The sequence below is a fragment of the Pseudonaja textilis genome, chromosome 10, assembly GCF_049901715.1.
Source record: "Pseudonaja textilis isolate UNSWEBS1 chromosome 10, rPseTex1.2, whole genome shotgun sequence".
Lineage (NCBI taxonomy): Eukaryota > Metazoa > Chordata > Lepidosauria > Squamata > Elapidae > Pseudonaja > Pseudonaja textilis.
Window position 1 is genome coordinate 13,113,369 of NC_141999.1, and position 20,867 is coordinate 13,134,235.

Here is a 20,867-nt window from a genome sequence, read left to right on the forward strand (position 1 = left end):
GACTATAAGAATTCAGCAGGTATCAAACAGCAGCAAATGCTGAATTCATAAAGAAAAGCTGTGGATAATTGGAACAAAATTGCTCAAACAGATTATAAACAACATAATGATAGGCTAGCCATTCTGATTCAGTGGGTTTTATGCAGAAATTATAATATCCAAATTTTCTGAATATGGTATGAACATAGAAATCAAAAAGTGGTAGAAGTGATGATGTTAAATTTTTACTAGTTTTTTGTAGATCTGTCCTCTAGAGAATTCAAGGAAAAAGAATTAGATATACAGGTAGTTACAAAACAAAAAATAAAAACAAAAAAGACTACAATACCCAAAGATGCAACAATCAACATTTGCAAAACCATCCCTAAGTTATTGGCACATTGGGCCGAGTAAGAAATATTGTAAATACATTTCTACAAGAATTAAATATTTTGGCTGTATCAACTATTGGAAGAAATATCCTTCTGGGTTCAGTTCCAAGTGGGGAAAAAGACACTGGAAACGTGGAGGCTGTTTGGAAAGGTGGTTTAATGGTGGACAGCAGGACCACATGGCTTGGAGCTCCAGAGTGAAAAGGACGATCACATGCTTCAAGATGTTGGGTGAAGGAAAAGAAGGAAAAGGGGCAAGATGCTGAGAGACCCTTAGTTTTATACCCATTGTTGGGCCCCACCTTAGTGTTTCCTGTTCCTGTGCAAGAAATGTATCCCATTAGCTGTCAGACTCCCAAGGGGCGGGGATCTTAGCTAACTTTGTAGGTTTTGTCTGGACGACATGGCTTCACCTGAGTGCTGGCTGATGCATTCTTCCCAGGCCAGGTGGTGAGATGGGCAGAGGCCTTTGTTATGTAGAATACTCTGGCCCTGGCCTTAATGGCTCGCCCATTAACAAAGATGGGGGTGAGCTTCTGAGGTGAGTTTCTGCTTCTGAGTTTCTACTTCTCTTTTTAGGGGAAATATTCTGCCTTTTTAATATTTCCTAGGATATTTTATTTTTCTAGGAGAGGGGTGGGTGCTAACTTCACAACTATGGTTTACAAAACCTTACCTTGCTGGGCACAGGCTTCCAGTTAGAACTCCTTTTCCCAAAATACCAGCCAAAGATGTGGTTCTTTTTGTCTGTGGTTATGGTACTGTTGGAAGAAATATCTAGGTCCAGTTGTAAGCCAGGAGAGAGACTGGAGGCTGGACGCCTGATTGGAAAGAGGATCCATTTATTGGTGAAGAGAACTACCAGGGTTTGTGGTTCTGTGGCAGCTGACAAAATGGAGTTTAGAGTGGTGTCTGGATTCCCGTGGGGTCATGTAGAGGTCATGGCTGGCTCTATAGGCTCTATAGGGAAATGCAAATCCTAGGTTTTTGGGTTAATTTTGTCAACCTTCTGTTTGTTGCTTATCTGTCTTGACCCAGTTTCTGTCTCGACCCAGTCTTTCTGAATGGATTACCAAATCTCCATTTCTAAAAGCTGGCCTCCTCAAGTTTCTGCTTGGGGCAGGGAAACGGGGGCTGGTTTTTGCCTCCCTTTAAGATTTTTCCCATTTCTCATTTAGGGGAAATATTCTATCCTGTCTTTTTAACATTTCCCAAAACATTTCCTTCTTCTAGGAGGGGAGGGGGGGATTCCTACAATACCTTGCTGCCATTCTTTGATAAATAAGGTCATCATTGTGTAGAACTAAAACACCTGTGTTGCATAGAGGGCCACACCAAAGTGCAGTGTAATGGCAGATTCCAAGCAGCACAAGACGGGAACCACAAGAAACTCTTCATCTGGAACTTCCATAACTCATTGCCCAAACCAAGGAGAAGACCTTCAATCCCAATCACATTAGATCAATCCGGTGGCCTGGTAGCACCATGGAGGAGCAGCAGCAGAATAACATGTGCCTTTGACTTCTCTAACCTTCATCCCTGGGGCTACCCTTGACTGCATCACACCTGCACTCTTCTACAGCAGAGGAAAAGGAAGATGGAACCAAAAAAAGAATTGCAGAAGTATCTTCAGAGCTTAATCAAACCTTAGATGAGGGACTCACTGCTGCATAAGCCTTCAGCCAGATGTGAGCTGCTGGACAAGCTGCTGAGGTGTGGTTATTATCTGCAGCAGAAACATTCGATCTTAAAATCTTTATCCTGTTTTGGAGCAAAATCATTTAGAGTTGTGAGGAATTGTTTGAATCATTTTAGGCTGTCGATGGAGGATTGCATGGTCCTCCGGTATTTTGTTTTCTTTTGCAAAGATCCCCACACGTAAACATCTAGCCCATCAGAGAGCAAGAGCCTCACTCTGTTTGTACCCCTTTTCTAGTTGCAAGGTGTTGATATTAAAAAGAACTACACTTCCCACCTGCATTCAAAGACTGACCTACACCGTCCAGAGTCACTTCCATTGAGATAAGCAGCCATGTAAATTTGATTAATAAAGTAAAATGATAAACATGAGACAAATGAATGAAATTAATTTATATCAAGAAAACCCCAATATAACAAAATGTGACCTATTTCAAGTGCATACTCCTCTCTCAAAACATTTTTCAATATAGGTAGTCCTTGACTTATGATTGCAATTGAGCCTGAAATTTTTATTTCTAAGCAAAACAACAGTTTCTATTGTTAAGCAAAACAATTGTTAAGTTTCACCCCATTTTATGACCCTTCTTGCCACAGTTGTTAAGTGAATCATTGCAGGTTTAATAATTAGCTTTAATAATTAACTTGGCTTCCCCATTGACTTTGCTTTTCAGAAGCCATAAAAGATGATCACATGAGCCCATCATAAATATATGCCATTTGGCAAGCATCCAAATTCTGATCACTTGAAAACGGGAATGGCTGTAAGTGTGAAAAACCATCATAAGTCATTTTTTTCAGCGCCATTGTAATTTAGAATGGTCACTAAACAAATGGTTGTAAGTCAAGGATTACCTGTATTGGTATTATAATTTATTACTTTGATTGTGAGGCCAAATGAATGAATGAATGAATTCTTTATTGGCTAAGTGTGATTGGACACACAAGGAATTTGTCTTGGTGCAAATGCTCTCAGTGTACATAAGAAAAGATACATTTGTCAAGAAACAAGATATAACACTTAATGATAGTCATAGTGTACAAGTAAGCAATCAAATCATACTAGGAAACAGTCAATATAAATTGCAAGGATAAGTTACAGTCATACGATCACAGGGGATGGGTGATAAAAAGTGATGAGAAGATTAATAGTAATAGTAGTGCAGACTTTGTAAATATTTGGACAGTGTTGAGGGAATTATTTGTTTAGCAGAGTGACGGCTTTTGGGGAAAAACTGTCCTTGTGTCTAGTTGTTCTGGTGTGCAGTGCTCTATAGCGTTGTTTTGAGGGAAGGTGTTGAAACGGTTTATGTCCGGGATGTGAGGGGTCTGTAGATATTTTCACAGCCCTCTCTTTGACTCATGCAGTATTCAGGTCCTTGATGGAAGGCAGGTTGGTAGTAATTGTTTTTTAATATGACTCCAAACACATATTGCGCAGGTGAAACTTTGCATTTCCTTCAGGTATACCTGGGGGATCGGGGAGGGAGGGGAATGGGGAGGACGGATTGTAAAAGAAGAAAATGAGCACTGCCTCTCGCCGCCATGGGATTAGCCTCAGATGGCTAAGAGACACGGAAGCAGAATGATGGGAATGTGAAAAAAAAAAAAAATTAATTGCTACTCTCCTTCAACTAATCCCAGATGAGTTTGAGTCTGAAGATAAAGGAATGGTGTAAGAACTTGGGATGTCAACAAAACTGAATGGATTACAGTCAACAACCTTGGATTCCTGGCTCTTACACCCGGGTGCCAGTTGTTGAATGACACTTTGAGATCAAATAGACAAAAATGCAACCCAAAGTGTCCATTATCAGCATTTCCCCTCCCTGCAAAAAGCACACACAACACCATTCTTATCTACAAACTATGAGGATCATCCTTAGGTGAGACTGGGATTTTTAATGAGCTGATAAGGAGGGAGTGCCAGCCATTTATCTGAAGTCTACAGGAGGGATTTTAGCAACTGCTAAAGTCCTTTTCACCATCTGGGATGGTCAGGGCTGGAGGGTTAAGTAGACAATTGCCCATCAGTGGCCAATTTGCTCAGCCCCCATCCTTGTTTTCCTGTTCAGCCTGAGATGCCCAGCAGGAGATGTTATAAGCCATTTAAAAACAGTTGCCCTGGTGCAAAAAGATGCAGATGTGATCACAACAGGAAGGAGACATGAAACTGCTAAATGCCTTAAAGATGCAAATCAGTGCCTGCCTCCCCCTTTAGTATTTTGGGCACAGCCAATTGTTTTAAGAAATGCCTTTTCTCAGAGACTGAAACGATCCTGGACAAAACAATCAGAAGTTGAGTGGGTCCCTCAATGGAAATTCATCCAGCACAATATTCTTTTGACTCTTTCCCTTCAGTTCTTTATCAGGCCAGATGTTTAAATGGAAGGGGAGAATTGCCCTGAACCATCCTTTGTTCCCTTCCACCTGGATGCATCCTTGAGCAGGTGGACAGACTTCAAACAAAGCCATGGTCTCCATCTGCCCACCAGTTTTATGTTCTAAGGATGCCTATCAGGCCAAGGAGGGCCCCAGAGGCATCTTGTAAATAAAGATGAGGCCAAGAACTGATGCTTTCATTTGCAACATATCCATTTCCAATTAAAACATGTTTAAAAGAATCTGAAAGTCAGATGTAGCAGGTGGCCCTGGAAGGCTACAATTTACTTCTTCATCGGTACATTTATCCTTTTTTCCAATTGTCTGTTTCTGGATAAGACTAAACTAGGTGAACCAATTCCCTGGCTCGTTTTAGAATCCTATACTCCAGAGACAGGACTGTGGAAGCTCTTCTGCTTTCTCTCTCTTGGTCAGTATCGAATTGAAAAAAGAAAAGAAAAGTGGAATTCTCCCAGACGGAGTGGGAGAAATCCACCTGAAAACTCTTTTAACTTTGAAGAGTAAGGGATCATTCTGTCATTGTACATATATTTGCTGCAAAGAAACCAGAAGCTTCTTCTGTTCTATTTATTTTTATTCTTTCCTTCTGCACTTTTTTCTCCTTCCTTTTTTTGCTGTTTTAATTCTTAATTGGTTTGCATTCATTTTTTACGCTCTTGGTAAAGCTTTTCATTTAAAAAATATTTTCAATCGTTTAACTTTGAAATTGACAATAATGTTAGGAGAATTTCTCCTATCATATAGTTAGAAAGTACATGTTTTTCTTGCTGTCTATGGAGATTCTGGGTCATGCAGGTCATGGTTATTCCAAAGGTGCTTTTTCTGGACTTTCTTGGTTTTTTTTTTCTTTGAAAACATTTTGCTTTTCATCCAAGAAGCTTCTTTGGTTCAGTTCACGTTTTCCTTGCAAATGGAGAAGAAAAAAAAGAAGAATCAGATGTTAGCCAGGGCTCTGCTTGATCCTGGTACCTAAACAATTATCCCAGGCCATCACAAAGGGGAAGGGAATGATAGCCTTTGTTTGACAACACTTCAAACATGATAACTTGCATTTTTGTAAAGCAGCCCAAGAAAGGTTTATTTAAGGGCAAAGGGAGTTTGAGAACCTCCACCTGGAAAAGAACAGCTTGGCTGACTCTAATGCTCTGGCATCTGCCTGACTCCAAGAAGTCTGTTCTTCCATCTGGAACCCATATTCCAGACAGCCAAAGCTACAAGGAGACCAGAGGAATGTCACCCCTCAAAGGGGGCTCCATGCAGTAGGCAAACAGTGCCTTGCCAAATGTATAGCAGTGGATGGACAGACAGGCTGGTAGGTGGATGGAGAGAAAGAAAACGAATGGCAAAGACATTATTTTCCCCCCTTTTATAGCAATCAGCAATTTCAAAGCATTAGACCTTTATTGAATGGAAGTCCGGGTGATTATTTTATTTATTTATTTAATTTTGACAAGCAATTATAAGATAACAGGTATAAGAATACACATAGTTATGAATACATGAAATGGATGCATATAAGAAAAATAGGACAGGGATGGTAGGCACGTTGGTGCGCTTATGCACGCCCCCTACAGATCTCTTAGGAAAGGAATGAGGTCAATAGTAGACAGTCTAAGGTTAAAGTTTTTGGGGTTTGGGGAAGAAACCACAGTCAGGTAGAGTATTCCAGACATTGACCACTTTGTTGCTAAAATCGTATTTCCTGAAAAGAAGTTTGGTGCGGTTTACCTTGAGTTTGTATCTATTGTATGCTCTTGTATTGTTATGGTTGAAGCTGAAGTATTCATTGACAGGTAGGACATTGCAATATATAATTTTATGTACTATACTTAGATCAGGCCGAAGGTGGCGTAGTTCTAGGTTGTCTAGGTCTAGAATTTCAAATCTGGTGGCATAAGGTATTTTTGCAACAAGTAGAGGAGTGGAGAACTCCTCTTGTGAAATATTTCTGGACTTTCTCAACTGTATTAATATCAGATATGTAATGTGGGTTCCACACTGATGAGCTGTATTCAAGTATTGGTCTAGCAAATGTTTTGTATGCTCTGGTTAGTAGTGTGATATTACCAGAGAAAAAGCTACGCAGGATTAGGCTAACAACTCTTAATGCCTTTTTGGCTATGTAGTTACAGTGGGCTCTAGCACTTAGATCATTAGAGATGAGCACTCCAAGGTCCTTGACAGAGTTTGGATCATCAAGAAGGTCTTGACTATTCAGATTGTATTTTATTTTCTGATTTTTTTTTTGCCAATATGTAAGACAGAGCATTTATTTGTTGAGATTTGAAGTTGCCATTTGTTTGACCATTCTGATACATAGTCGAGGTCTTTTTGAAGGGTAGCAGTATTGTCGGTATTGTCACATGAAGGCCAAAATTCTAAATGGTATTAACCACTTTTGATGTACGACCACCTTTTTTACACACCCAAATACAACATTACCATGTTTTCTTAGATCTAGCAGGAGACTTAATTTTATTTATTCCTTATTTATTAAAATTTTATCCTGTGTTTATTGTTTTATGAGTAACTCAAGGCAGCGGACATATCTCACACTCCTTCTTCCTGTTTTCCCCATAGCAACAACAACAACCCTGTGAGATGGGTTGGGCTGAAAGAGAAGGACTGGCCTAAAGTCAGCCAGTGGCTTCATGCCTATGGCGGGACTAGATCTCACAGTCTCCTGGTTTCTAAGCCAGCTCTTTAAGCACTGCACCAGAACCAACTCTCCAATTCTCTGCTAGGCAGGATACAAGCAATAATTGTGTGCAAGAAACATTGAGTAACTTCAACCGATACAGAAACTAAGTAAAATGGGAAGAATAAGAATATCCAAACTCCAGTTTTTGAAATACACAGTATCTAATCGTCAGAAACTGCCAGTTTTGGAACAAGAACGGGTTCAATGAAAACTGCTGGAGAATTTAAAAGCATGATCCCAATTCCCTATAAGTTCCCAATTTAATTGACCTCACCCCATTCTTAAGAGGTCTGTAAGGGGCGTGCATAAGTGCACAATCGTGCCTACTGTCCCTGTGCTATTGTCCCCATTTATTCGTACATATTTCCTGTATTCTTACTCATGCTTATACTTATACCTATTATCTTGTAAGCGATTGACAAATCAAATCAAATGAATAAAATAATTCCATTTTGGGGTGGTGGTCATTTCTCTGCCTCTGTGCCTTTTCTTCCCCTGGCCAAAGCTCTCTGTGTATTCAAATGCAGCAAAACAACAACAGCAATAAGGAGGAGGAGGAGGAGGAGGAGGAGGAGGAAGAGGAAGAGGAGGGAGGATACCTAGGATGCTGGCAGCAACCCATATCAACCATCAGTGCTGTTCAATAATATTTGTGATACATTTTAAGTGTTCAGTTGATTGAGTTTCATGTTTCATGAAATACACATTTGTGTTGTCATTATCATTCTAACAAATGGGTGTGGGTTTTTTTTTTTGCAAAATATTTTTTTTCTTCATCACACCCCTCCAACTAGTCCCCTGGATAGGTTTAGCTGAGAGAGAGAAGAACTATCTCCAAGTCACTCAGTGAGTTTCCACTAGGTCTCCCCAATCGTAGCCTAAAACCTTAAAACACATTCTCCTTAAGGTGCTTTTCGAAAAAGCAACTGGACTTCCTTGGTTTTATTCCTTTGAAAAGATCTCGCTTCTCATCCAAGAAGCTTCTTTAGTTCAGAACTCTCGGACTCAAAGGGAAAAAAAAAAACCCAACCAAACAAGAAAGTCCAGTTGCCTGTTGGAAAAGCACCTTTCGGACAACCATGACCTGGATGATTGAAAATCTCCAGGAATGTCTAACCATATTGGTTTCTCACCCAGAAAGCTACAAAAGAAAGAGAATTTCCGAATTCCCAATGCTTTTAATAGGGAGGCCTCTAGTGGAAGGTCGAGGATAGAGGCAGATATTGGAAGAAATGGAAAGAGGCTGCAGATGGATCTTCCCGAAAAAGGTCATGCAATGTCTTGAAGAGAAAGAACACACAGCTGTATTCTTCGGGAAGCAGTGCACCAGCATTGTACAGCGTGTGTGTGTGTCAGAGACAAACTGCAGGAAAGCTATCATGAAACAGCCAGGAATTGGAAGCTGGAGGGATGAGAGCCGATGGTGCCTCTGCAGCAGAAGGAGCAGAGCTGGGTCTAAAGCAGGGGTCTCCAACCTTGGCAACTTTAAGACTTATGGACTTCAGCTCCCAGAATTCCTCAGCCAACAAAGTTGCCAAGGTTGGAGACCCCTGCTCTAAATATATCGACTATAAAGCTTTGCTGGCTGAGGAATTCTGGGAGTTGAAGTCCACAAGTCTTAAAGTTGCCAAGGTTGGAGACCCCTGATCCAAAGCTCTACAGCCAGGAGTGCCTACATTCAATGCCCTTAAGAAAAACCAAAACACAACCCACCCGCCAGCTCCTGCTGATTTTATGGACCAGCCCTGTTGTTTTCATGGCAACAATATGGAAGTTTACCACTGCCGCCTTCTAGGCCAAGGGCGTCAAACTCGATTACATTGAGGGCCGCATCAGGGTTGTGTTTGACCTTGGTGGGGGGGCAAGGGGGGGCGTGGTCAGCTCGACATCGCTCGTGTCGGGGGCGCCTGTGGTGGCCTGAAGGCTCTGCCAGTGAAAACAGATTCCTGAGCTCTGTTTCTGGCTGTGACGGCTTCCTGCAACCCTCTGCCAGCGAAAGGCCACACACTCAGTGGTGGAATTCAAAAAGTTTTACCACCAGTTTGGTGGGCGTGGCTTGGTGGGCACACTTTGCGCAGGCATAGAGGCGTTTGCGCAAGCGCAGAGGCGTTCCAACTCACCTCCTGCAAGCCTGTAGTCACCCGGTCACATTAGCAGCTACCGCACAGCGATCTGCTGTGATGTGCAAAGCACCTGCACTTCAAAAGCAGGGGATAACGGTGAGTATGGGAGCCCAGGTGGACCCAACAGCAGAGCGGTGGAGAGAACTGGTTCCGTCTCTGCTGCTCATCGCCGCTACTGGCTCGGCAGAACCGGGCTGAACCAGTACAATACCACCACTGCACACGCTGCCTTTCCAAGCTCTGTTTTTGCTCACAGATGCACCGCGGGCCTTTGCTGTTTCCAGGGGGCCCCTGCAGGCCAGATCTAAGCACCCCTGGAGAGGATATGGCCTGAGGGCCTTGAGTTTGACACCCTTGTTCTCAACCTTAGCCCTTTTTAGGATGTGTGGACTTCAACTCCCAGAATTCCTTAGCCAGCCACAAAGGTCTGACTACCAGCCAACAAAAATATTCCATTTTTCCTTCCATAATAACAAGGGGTGCGTGTGTTTGAGCCTTTCCTGAAATTTTGTTCAGCACACCACCGTGCCTACCGTTCTTGTCTTAAGGTTCCCTTTTATTGATATCTATGTCAGAGGTGGTATTCAGCAGGTTCTGACCTGTTCTGGAGAACCGGTAGCGGAAATTTTGAGTAGTTCAGAGAACCGACAAATCCCACCTCTGACTGGAGATTTTGCAGTATCCTTCTCTTGCCACGCCCACAGAACCGGTAGTAAAATTTTCTGAATCCCATCACTGATCTATTTCATGTATTAATAATCATGTTTATACTTACATATATTATCAAATGCATGCTTGATAAATAAATAAAAAAATAAAAAAGTCAACCAGTTCGAAGACCTCAGTGCTGTGTTTGCATTATGTCCTCATCCTGGTAAGGTTGTCATTTTTGTTGTTGTTGTGGAGCTTAGTAAGTTTTTCATTCTCAGCAACTTCATGGTTTGGGCTAATGTACAAACCAGGGGTGGGATACTACCGGTTCTGCCTGGCTCTATAGAACCGGTAGCTCTGAAGAATAGCAGACAATGAACCGGTTCTGTGTCTGCTGCTGTTTGGCCCACCTGCCCACCCGGGCTCTTACCTGTCCTTTATTTCCTGCTTTTTCAACTTCAGCTGCTTTGCCTGGCACAGCTGAGGTTGAAAAAGCAGGAAAAAAGTGGTTTTTCAAATGCTGCGCACCCACGCACAGCGCTTTTTAGCTGTCCGGGCAGCACAGCTTAAGGTTTTTTTCCACATGCACGCAGGAAAACATAGTCATCGAACCAGTAGTAACACCAGTTGAATCCCACCCCGGTACAAACCCAGGAAGTGGGCTAATTCAATAACGAAAATCATGATGTATGAACAGAGCCAAAGTTTCAGCAGAGACAGAACCAGGTTATAACCCTCCCCGATTGAAGGTATGGGTTGTTTTTGACTTACAACAATTCACCAGTGACCATTCAAACTCCCCAACAGCGCTGAAAAATTGACTTATGGCCGTTTGTCACACTCACAACTGTAGCAGCCCCCCCATGGTCACATAATCAAAATTCGGATGCTTGGCAACTGACAACTTGGCAATTTTTTTTCCTGTTTCTTTTTACTTTGGGTTTGGGGTTTTTTTTTTTTTTTGCATGTTTAGAATGCTGAAATTTGAAACAAAAACAAACAGTGATTACATTTAAAAACAAAAACCATGTTACTAACTTAAAACCCCTGCAGTGATTCACTGAATGATGGCGGCAAGAAAACTAGTAACACGGGTCAAATTTCACTTCACAACTGTCTCCTTTAGCCACAGACATTTTGGGCTCAACCGTGGTCTTAAGTCGAGAGCCAGGGAAAGCCGGCTACTGCCGGAGCATGCTGCAGCAGCTCCTCTTGGTTTTATCTTATTTTATCAACTCTTAGTACTCCTTTTTATTGAAATAAGATTTTGGGGAGAAGATAACAATGTAGACCAAAACGCAGACAAAAGTTTTTGTTTTGCTGGGGAGTAACAAGGCATGGGAAAAAGAAAGAAGCGCCATGGCACCAGCCCAGCATCTCTCCCACCAGTGAAGACTGCAAAATTGTGTGTGTGTGTGTGTGTGTGTGTGTGTGTATAGTTCAAAACTTTTTTTGAACTATTACCATCTGGCAGACGGTACAGAATAATAAAAACAATGACAAATAGGCTGAAAAACAGCTTCTATCCCAGGGCAGTAACTCTGTTGAATTCTACTGTGTAGTGCAGTGTTGGTGTGGTGTTGGGGTTTTTTGGTTCAATGTATGGAGGGTGAAGGATGTGTGCTTGTGTTTATTTTCATGGTCATGATGTGCACTAAAGTTGGTGTTTGATTTCATTGTACGAGGTGCAATGACAATAAACTAAACTAAACTAAACTAAACTAAACCTAAAACTAAACCAACCAAGAATTGAGGAGCACTTTGCTGGCAAGAGATCTGTAAGTAAAACTACCCCCCCACCTCCATTTCCAATAATCTTGAGGAGTTAGTACGGGGCCTGCAAAGAGTTCTGACAAAACAGCAGATATTAGACTTTCCCGACCTGATGGGCGAGGAGCAAAATGACAGCCAGATTTTTTTTTTCACAAACAACTAAGACAGTTACAGCTGATATGGAGACTGTGGTCTTAAGTCGAGGACTGCTGCCTGTCGTCTTTGGCCACTTGGAAGACTCTTTGCTGCCCACAGCCTCGGAGTCTCATCGCACGAAGCAGGTGTGCCCAGACGGGTAGGTTTCTACTTCTAGCCTCAGCGGCTCTTGGCACAGCTTGTGATGCAAAATACGCTGCTCATCCACCCACCCAGCACCTGGCCGACTTCCTCTGCCTGTAAGTGTGGAAGCTGTTGCTTCAGAGCAGGGGTGGGGGACCGGTTTCCTGTTGAGGTTTGCAAGAGTGGAAATCTATCCGGGTTTATAGTTTCAGCAGTGGGCACAGCGAAGGTCAGAAGTGGGTGGTGGGGGTCAAGGCAGGGAAGGACTCTAGGTATGATTCAGCCTGCTCTCGGGGGAGGGAGGGCAATCCAAAGGGTGTTCTCCCCTGACCTGCCCTGGGAGCACAGAGGAGTTCCAGTTGATTATACATTAGATGTCGAGGCAGGAAGGAGAACATCTGAAGGATCCTGCCTGGTGTGTGTCATATTTACCTTGCTGGTTTCAGTTCCTTGCTTTTGCTACGGCACATGAAGATGACAAAGCCCCCATGAGATGCAGCTCACCCCCCCAAATGAGTTTCCTGCTGCCCGTGCACAGGACATGCGGAGACCCCACCTGCTTCAACTCGAGGCAGGGAAGAGAGCGTCTTTTATCAACTCCTGTTGAGCTACCCACCCACTCAAGGGACTTTTTTTAGCTGATGGAGAGAAGAGGTTGGCTTCTTCGTGCATTGGGTCTTTGCTTTCTGGCTGTGTTTATTCAGACTATAGCAATGTTCCTCCCTCTAGTTCGGGGGTGTCGAACTCGATTTCATTGAGGGTTGCATCAGGGTTGTGGTTGACCTCGGGGGAGGGGGGTGGCCGTGTGTGTGTGTGTGTGTGTGGTCAGCTTGACGTCACTCATCGAGGCTCCGTTTCCAGCCACGGCAGCCTCCTGCAGCCATCTGCCAATGAAAACAGAGCCCAGGAGAGCTGCACGTAGCCCTCTCGAGCTTCGTTTTCATTGGCAGAGGGCTGCAAGAGGCTGTCGTGACTGGAAACGGAGCCCGGGAGGCATCCGTGTGGCCCTCTCGAGCTTCGTTTTCACTGGCAGAGGGCTGCAAGAGGCCGTCGTGACTGGAAACGGAGCCCGGGAGGCATCCGTGTGGCCCTCTCGAGCTTTGTTTTCACTGGCAGAGGGCTGCAAGAGGCCGTCGTGACTGGAAACGGAGCCCGGGAGGCATCCGTGTGGCCCTCCCGAGCTCTGTTTTCACTGGCAGAGGGCTGCAGGAGGCTGTTGTGACTGGATATGGAGCCCAGGAGGTATCCGTGTGGCCCTCCTGAGCTTCGTTTTCGCTGACATAGGCACCACGGGCTGGTTCTTCACTGTCTTCAGGGCAGGCGCCAGGCCTTGATTTTGATACCCTGTTCTAGTTCAGGGGTCTTCAACCTTGGCAACTTGAAGCCTGGTGGGCTTCAACTCCCAGAATTCCCCAGCCAGAAAAGAATTCTGGGAGTTGAAGCCCGCCAGGCTTCAAGTTGCCAAGTTGGAGACCCCTGCTCTAGTTGATATAGCTGAAGAAATAAGACTGTACCTACGACAATTGGGAGTGATGAGACATCCCAGAAGTCCCAATGTTTACCAGGATTGTCTCGAAAGAGCTTTTCAAAAGGCAATGGGGCATTCTTTGGGTTTTTTTCAGTCGTGGGATTCAACTTTTTTACTACTGTTTCTGTGGGTGTGGCTTGGTGGGTGTGGCAGGGGAAGAGCACTGTAAAATTTCCAGTCACAGGTGATATTTTCCAGTTCTCCAAACTACTCAAAATTTCCACTTCCTGTTCTCCAGAACTGGTCAGAACCTGCTGGATACCAGTTCTGTTTTTTTTTTTATCCTTGAAAACCTTTCGCTTCTCATCCAAGAAGCTTCTTCTCTTCGGTTCACTTCAGTTCCAAACTGAGGAAGCTTCTTGGATGAGAAGCAAAACATTTTCAAGGAAAAAAAAGGAAGAAAAGTCCAATTGCCTTTTGAAAAGCACTTTTAGGACTACCATGACCTGGGAATCTCCATAGACATTTACCAGGATTCTTTCTCTTCAGGTTCCTGAGCTATCTATGATGTCAGGTTTATTTACATGTAGGCACATCATACTCTCTGCTCTGATGTGGTTTGTTTGTGTTTATTCTATTTATATTCTTCCTTCCAAGGCAACACATGGCGAAGGAGGCCTTCCCCTTCTTTTTAAACTCACAGCAACAAAACTTTGTTGCCATCTAGTGCAGTGAACTAGGGACTATTAGTCAAGTGTGGACTTGAACATCCCTTCACCATTGTGCCACTTTTGAGCCATTAACTTTGGATCCTCCAGCCATTATGATTCATAAGCCATCAGTCATGACCAGTTGAATGTTCACATTCAGACGACTATGGTTGGTTCCATAAAACGTGGAGGCTAAAACATACGATGAATGGTTACAGGAACCGGGCATGGCTAGTCTAGTGAAGAAAAGGACCAGAGGAGACATGGTAGCAATCTTCCAATATTTGAGGGGTTGCCACAGAGAGGAGGAAGGGGGTCAAGCTGTTTTCCAAAGCACCTGAAGGCCAGACAAGGAATAATGGATGGAAACTAAACAAGGAGAGATTTAACCTGAAAATAAGGACAAACCTTCTGACAGAGAACAATCAACCAACAGAACAGAAGTTGCCTTTGGAAGTTGTGGGAGCTTCATTACCGGAAGTTTCAAGAAGAGACTTGACTGCCATCTGTCAGAAATGATGTAGGGTCTACTTGGGTGGGTGGGTGGAACTAGAACAGGGGTCGCCAACCTTTTGGACGGCAGGGACCACCAAATTCATCATTTTAAATTCTGCGGACCAGTAATATGAATTTTGACTGATGGTGGCTTCCTGATGTTGGTGGAAAAGTTGGTCCCATATTCTTGCGTTGTGTTCCCGTGCAGCCTGGATTAATTGCTTTGGGGGGAATGCTTTGGGGGGGGGAGACATTTCTCTGTGGACCACCAAAATTTCCTCATAGACCCACCAGTGGTCCACGGCCCACTAGTTGGTGACCACTGAATTAGATGACCTACAAGGTCCCTTCCAACTCTGTTAATCTGTATACCATATTTCATTTCTGTATACTGCAGTTTCTAGGTGACTTTTCCCAACCACATGCCAAGATATGTTTTCACTTGTTTAGTTTTGGTGATTGTAAAACTTGTCCACACGCAACTCAATTCCCATGTATTGATTACAGCATCGATCCCAGTCTGGCTCTGCTCCCTGGAGTAGCAATCACTTGCCCAACCCTACTGGGATGCTACAGGGTGGAGTTTTCGAAAATGCCAAAGCAGGTGCTATGTGATGGAGGAGAGAAAAGGAGAAAGAGGAAACTTCCGGGTTCTGTTTCGAAATACGGGTAGCCCCCAGTTTGTTTAGTGACTGTTTGAAGTTCCAACAGCATTGAAAAAAATAGACTTACGACCGTTTTTCACACTTATTCCCTTTGCCACACCCCCAGGATCAATTGATCAACGTTTCAGACCCTTGGCAACTGACTCACATTAATGACGCCTGCAGTGCAAGCCAGATCCACTTAACAGATTCACGTGTTACTAACTTAACAACTGCAGTGATTCATTTAACGGCTGTGGCCAGAAAGGTCATAAAAATGGGGCAAAAACTCACTTAACGTCTCACTTAGCAACAGAAATATTGGGCTCAATTGTGGTCGTATGATGAGGACCACCTGTACTGCCTTTCTTGGGGCTCAGGAAAAGTTTGCAAAATACCTTGCAGGCTTTTAAGTTTTTAAGAAAACTTCACCGGACAAAACACAGGTAGTCCTTGGCTTATGACTACAACTGAGCCCAACATTTCTGTTGTTAAGGGAGACATTTGTTAAGTGAGTTTTTTGCCCCATTTTATGACCTTTCTTGCCCCAGTTGTTAAGTGAATCCCTGCAGTTGTTAAGTGAGTAACACGGGCGTTAAGTGAATCTGGGCTTCCCCATTGACTTTGCTTGTCAGGAGGTTGCAAAGGGGGATCAGATTACCCTGGGACTCTCTGGGAATATGAACCAGTCACCAAGCCTCTGAATTTGGAACACATCATCATGGGGATGCTACAAAGGTCATAATGGTGAAAAACTATTGTAAGGTCACACTTTTCAGTGCTGTTGTAACTTTGCATGGTCACTCAATGGACAGTTGTAAGTCGAGGATTACCTGCAGTTAAAAAGCCAGAGGGGGGATGAAGAAGGGCTTAAACTGGAGACTAAAAGTCTAAAACATATGAAGAACGGTTGCAGGAACTGGGCCTGGCTAGTCTAAGGAAGAGAAGGACCAGGGGAGACAGGATAGCAGTCTTCCAATATTTGAGGGGCTGCCACAGAGAGGAGGGAAGGAGTCAAGCTATTTTCCAGAGCACCTGAAGGCCAGACAAGGAATAAAGAATGTAAACTGAACAAGGAGAGATTTAACCTGGAAATAAGGAGAAACTTTCTGACAGTGAGAACAATCCACCAATGGAACAGAAGTTGCCCCCGGAAGTTGTGGGAGCATCATCACTTGAGACTTTCAAGAAGAGATTGGACTGCCATCTGTCAGAAATGGTGTAGGGTCTCCCACTTGGGCGATGGGTTGGACTAGATGACCTACAAGGCCCCTTCCAACTCTGGATCTATGACCTGTTAATCTGGATCTATGACCTGTGATGGCACAACTTTGCCTGCCTTCCACACCGTTGCCCACCTATCTTGTATTTTTCCTGGCAGACGGAGCGCATCCCCAGGGCATACAAGCACAGGGGAGGAAGTGCTGTTGGGCCCGATCGCACATGAAAGCCATGGGTGCAAAAGCAGGCCTGTGTTCTGCGTGCACGCAGCGCATGTGTGCAAGGAAGAGGAAGGGGGCGTTAGATGTAATCAGCCGATTTGATTGACCTTTTTTCTCTTGCTCGATCAGGCAAGGCGCCCGCTTCCCCTAGACTTGTGAGGACAAGGCCTGGGCACAGAGTGAGCAATCCTTTCTTTGCACCTGGGCAAGTGCCTGGAAGGTGTGTCATTAGCAAAGTATTAATTACCCTGAGAACCTTGAAAGGGAAAGTGCAGGCACAGGAAGGGAATGTGGGCTGGCTTGTTTCTCCCCTGGGAAAGTGCTGACTTAACCATTTGCAGGTTTCAGGTCTTTGCGCTGAGTTCCTCGCAAATGGTGCTTCGGGTTCAGCTGCCCCCACCAGCCAGTGGGAACCAGAATAGCAGAACAATAGAGTTGGAAGGGACCTTGGAGGTCTTCTAGTCCAGCCCCCTGCTCAAGCAGGAGATCCTTATACCTTTTCAGACTAATGGCTGTCCAAACTCTTCTTAAAATCTTCCAGGATTGGAGCATCCACAACTTCGGAAGCCAAATTGTCTCACTGATGAATTGTTCCAACTGTCAGGAAGTTGCTCCTTAGGTTGGTTCTCTGAAGGAAAGGCCCATGTGGGCTGGGATTGATGGACAAAGCAGCATGCGGGGCTCTGCGCACCCTGGCCTGGACTTGGCCTGTGTTTTCCGCTGTAGGCATTTTCACATTTTCTACTTAAATCAATCAATCAATCAGAATAGAGCTGGAAGGGACCTTGGAGGTCTTCTAGCCAACCCCCTGCTGAAGTAGGAGACCCTATACAATCTGAGACAAGTGGCTGTCCAGCCTCTTCTTAAAAACCTCCATTGATGGAGCCCCGACAACTTCTGGAGGCAAATTATTTCATTGTTTAATGGTTCTGACTGTCAGGAAATTCCTCCTTAGTTCTAGGTTGCTTCTCTCCTTGATCAATTTCCATCTATTGCTTCTTGTCTTGCCTTCTGATACTCTGCAGAATAGGTCAACCCCCTCTTCTTTATGGCAGCCTCTCAAATCCTGGATACTGCTATCATCCCACCCCTAGTCCCTAAATTTGCGATTTGCTAGTCCTTAAATCTGTAATTTGGGAAATGACCTTGGAGTGTTCGCTTATCCAACAATCATCATGATGTTTGGACAACCGATACAAACTCAAGGTAAAGCAATACAAACTCAATTGCAGAAAATACGAGTTCAGCAACGGAGTGGTCAATGTCTGGAACACCCTACTAGACTCCATTGTTACAGCCTCAACCCCATCACAACTTCAACCTCAAACTGTCTACCATGGACCTCACCCCATTCCTAAGAGGTCCTTAAAGGGGGCGTGCATAAGCACACCAGTGTGTCTACCGTCCCTGTCTTACTGTCCCCATTTATCTGTCTTTACTTCCTTTATTCATGCGTATGTTCATACTTATATTTGTTATCTTGTACATGTCTGACAAACAAATAAAATAAAAATAAAATAAAATGTCCAAATCAAAGCATGGGCTTTGATTTAAGGATGCCAAGGAGCGGGAAGCAAATCCTTCAAAATGTCCATCCTGAAAATGGAGAACTTTTGCCCCGATTACAATTCAGTCTCTCAACCTCCTGGAAACCCCAAGAAGTCATTGATTGGGCTGCTGGGATTCTTGGGAGGAGACAGAGAGAGAGAGAGAGACCAGATTTTGTCATCCTGTTTGGGAAGATGTGGGGTGAATACCCCCCCCCGAGATAAAGGCAGCACCCTCTCTCCTAGAATTCTGGAATGCTTGGTTTTGGTGTTGTTTTTAAGATCATTTTAGTCTGGGATGCTTGCATGATTTTAGGTCTGATCTGTTTTTAGGCAATATTTTGGTTTTGTACATTTCCTAGGGAAGCGTTTCTCAACTTTGGCCAAATTAAGATGGGTGGACTTCAACTCCCAGAATCCCCCAGCAAGCCTGGTTGAGAAACTCTACCCTGGGGTCCATCAAATTGAGCAGCTAAAACTAATTTGAACGAACGAACGAACGAATGAAGGGATGGAATTTAAAGGAGGGGGATTTGACCCAGAAACGTCTGGGGAGCCAACCGCGCCCACAAACTTTCCAACCATCCTTCTGTGATCATTATTTTCACACCTGAGGGAGATGTATTGCTCTTCTGAAACACAGCAATGTGTGGCTCTTATTTCTACATGCTCCTCCGCTGCAATATTCCTGTTGAATTTAGCACGGCAGGAAGTTGTTCAGCTGGAGATGCTACCCTGATGACTCATGCTTATAGCACTTCTTAGTTCTCCATGAGGACTAGAAACATGACTCGGCCATTCCCAAAGCTATGGAGTGTACTCTCCTGCAATTGGCTTTTGGCTCCTGCTCATCAGCTTTCAAGTTATTCATCAACATTTTTGTCTAGGACAGGGGTCTCCAACCTTGGCCACTTTAAGCCTGGAGGACTTCAACTCCCAGAATTCCCCAGCCAGCTTTGCAAAATCCTGGTCTAGGATTTTTCAGTGGCATTTCTATTACATTGAATTATTTTGCCGATATTGAAGGGCTTCTATTTTACTGCAGCTGACTCAGACTGCATCACGAAAGGCAGGTCATAACAGTGGAATGGACAAGCCTGTGCAAAAATGCGTGCAAATCCGTGACCTCTTCTGGGGCAGCAACCCGAGAGAGACCACTGAGCATCCTTCCTTAAGGCTTGAGGAGATCCACATCTGGAAAGCTGCAGGATGGGGACTGTCCAACCGCTGCTGCTGCTGCTGTGGTTGATGTTATGGGCATGTTGGAAGAAATATCCTTCTGGGTTCAATTCCAAGTGGGGAAGAAAGACCTTGGAAACATGGTGACTGCTTGGAAAGATGGTTTAAGGGTGGACAGGATCACATGCCTGGGAGCTCTTGGGTGAAGAGATTCAGCGGTGGGATTCAAATAATTTAACAACCGGTTCTCCGCACTAATGATTTCGTCCAGCAACCAGTTTGCCAAACTGCTCAGAAAGTTAACAACCGGTTCTCCCGAACCAGTGAGAACCGGCTGAATCCCATCACTGGAAGAAATGCTGAGAATCCCTGGGTTTTACACCCTCTGTTTGGGCTTTGAATTTGAGCTTGTTTTCTGATTGGTTGTCACACTCCCAGGGGGCCATGCAGGGGTAACTCTATAGGTTGTCTTTTGAGTCCCAGGCTTGGTTGACTCTTGCTGAGTGATGATGTCATGAAAGGGCTTTTGGCAATTCCTACTATGGCTCTGCCTAAAGAAGGAGGTAGATCTTTGTTATGTAGAGTAGACTGACCCAGGCCTTAATGGTCCATTAACAAAGGAGCGGGGTGGGGGTGGCGGCTGAGCTTCTGTGTCTACTTCTTTTTTAGGGGAAATATTCTGCCTTTTTTTTTTTTTAGTATATCCTAAAATACTGCGTTTTAACTTCCAATAGGCAAGGAGACATTCTAGAAAGCAAGCTGAAGATTGTAAGAAAACACTCAGGGAGGAAGTAAAACAAACCAGCAAACCCCCTTTGGATGTTGAATCATCAAGGCGGGGGCCATTTCCTATGAGTCAGTAGACCTACCAAAGAACACGACCTCTTTGGCTGGGGCCTGGTTTTGCCCCAGTAGCTTTTCCCAGAGACGGAGGGGGATGGCCCGGCTCCTTCTCATCTGCATATGTTGCCTTCCAAATTCCAGCTCGCAAAATGGGGACCATCAGAAACAATAAGAATGTGTGAAAGAGGGACAAGGAACCGAAATTCAACTAAGTTCGGTGCCTGGGGATGGGGAGTGGAGGATGGATCTCAGGGAAGGCTCACGATACATGGTTCGTGACGGGCTGGTTGGTGGCAGCCTAGGTCATCCTCAATTTAATGGCCACCATTGACCCCTCCCCCTCCCAAATTCCATTGCTAAGCAAGGCAGCTGTTAAGTGAGTTTGGCCCACTTTTATGACCCGAGGGAAGCAGGTTCATTCTGGAGGTTGATGCTTCCAATCAGTGGCTAGATCCACGCCATGCACTTACCTACCTCAGTTGCAAGGCTGGCTGTGCCATTTGCATAACATGCTCAGCCTGGTTAGCATGAAATTTTTGA

General features: G+C 44.3%; 1 protein-coding gene across 1 annotated transcript in view; it reads right to left on the reverse strand.

Annotated features, from left to right (window-relative positions):
* Positions 1-2,447: 2,447 nt before the first annotated feature.
* Positions 2,448-20,867, reverse strand: part of LOC113437475 (mitochondrial peptide methionine sulfoxide reductase-like) — an 82,860-nt gene continuing 64,440 nt past the window's right edge. Inside the window, exon 7 of the mRNA XM_087939737.1 lies at positions 2,448-5,375. The gene's annotated coding sequence lies outside the window, so the exon portion shown is untranslated. The remainder of the gene's footprint in view (positions 5,376-20,867) is intronic.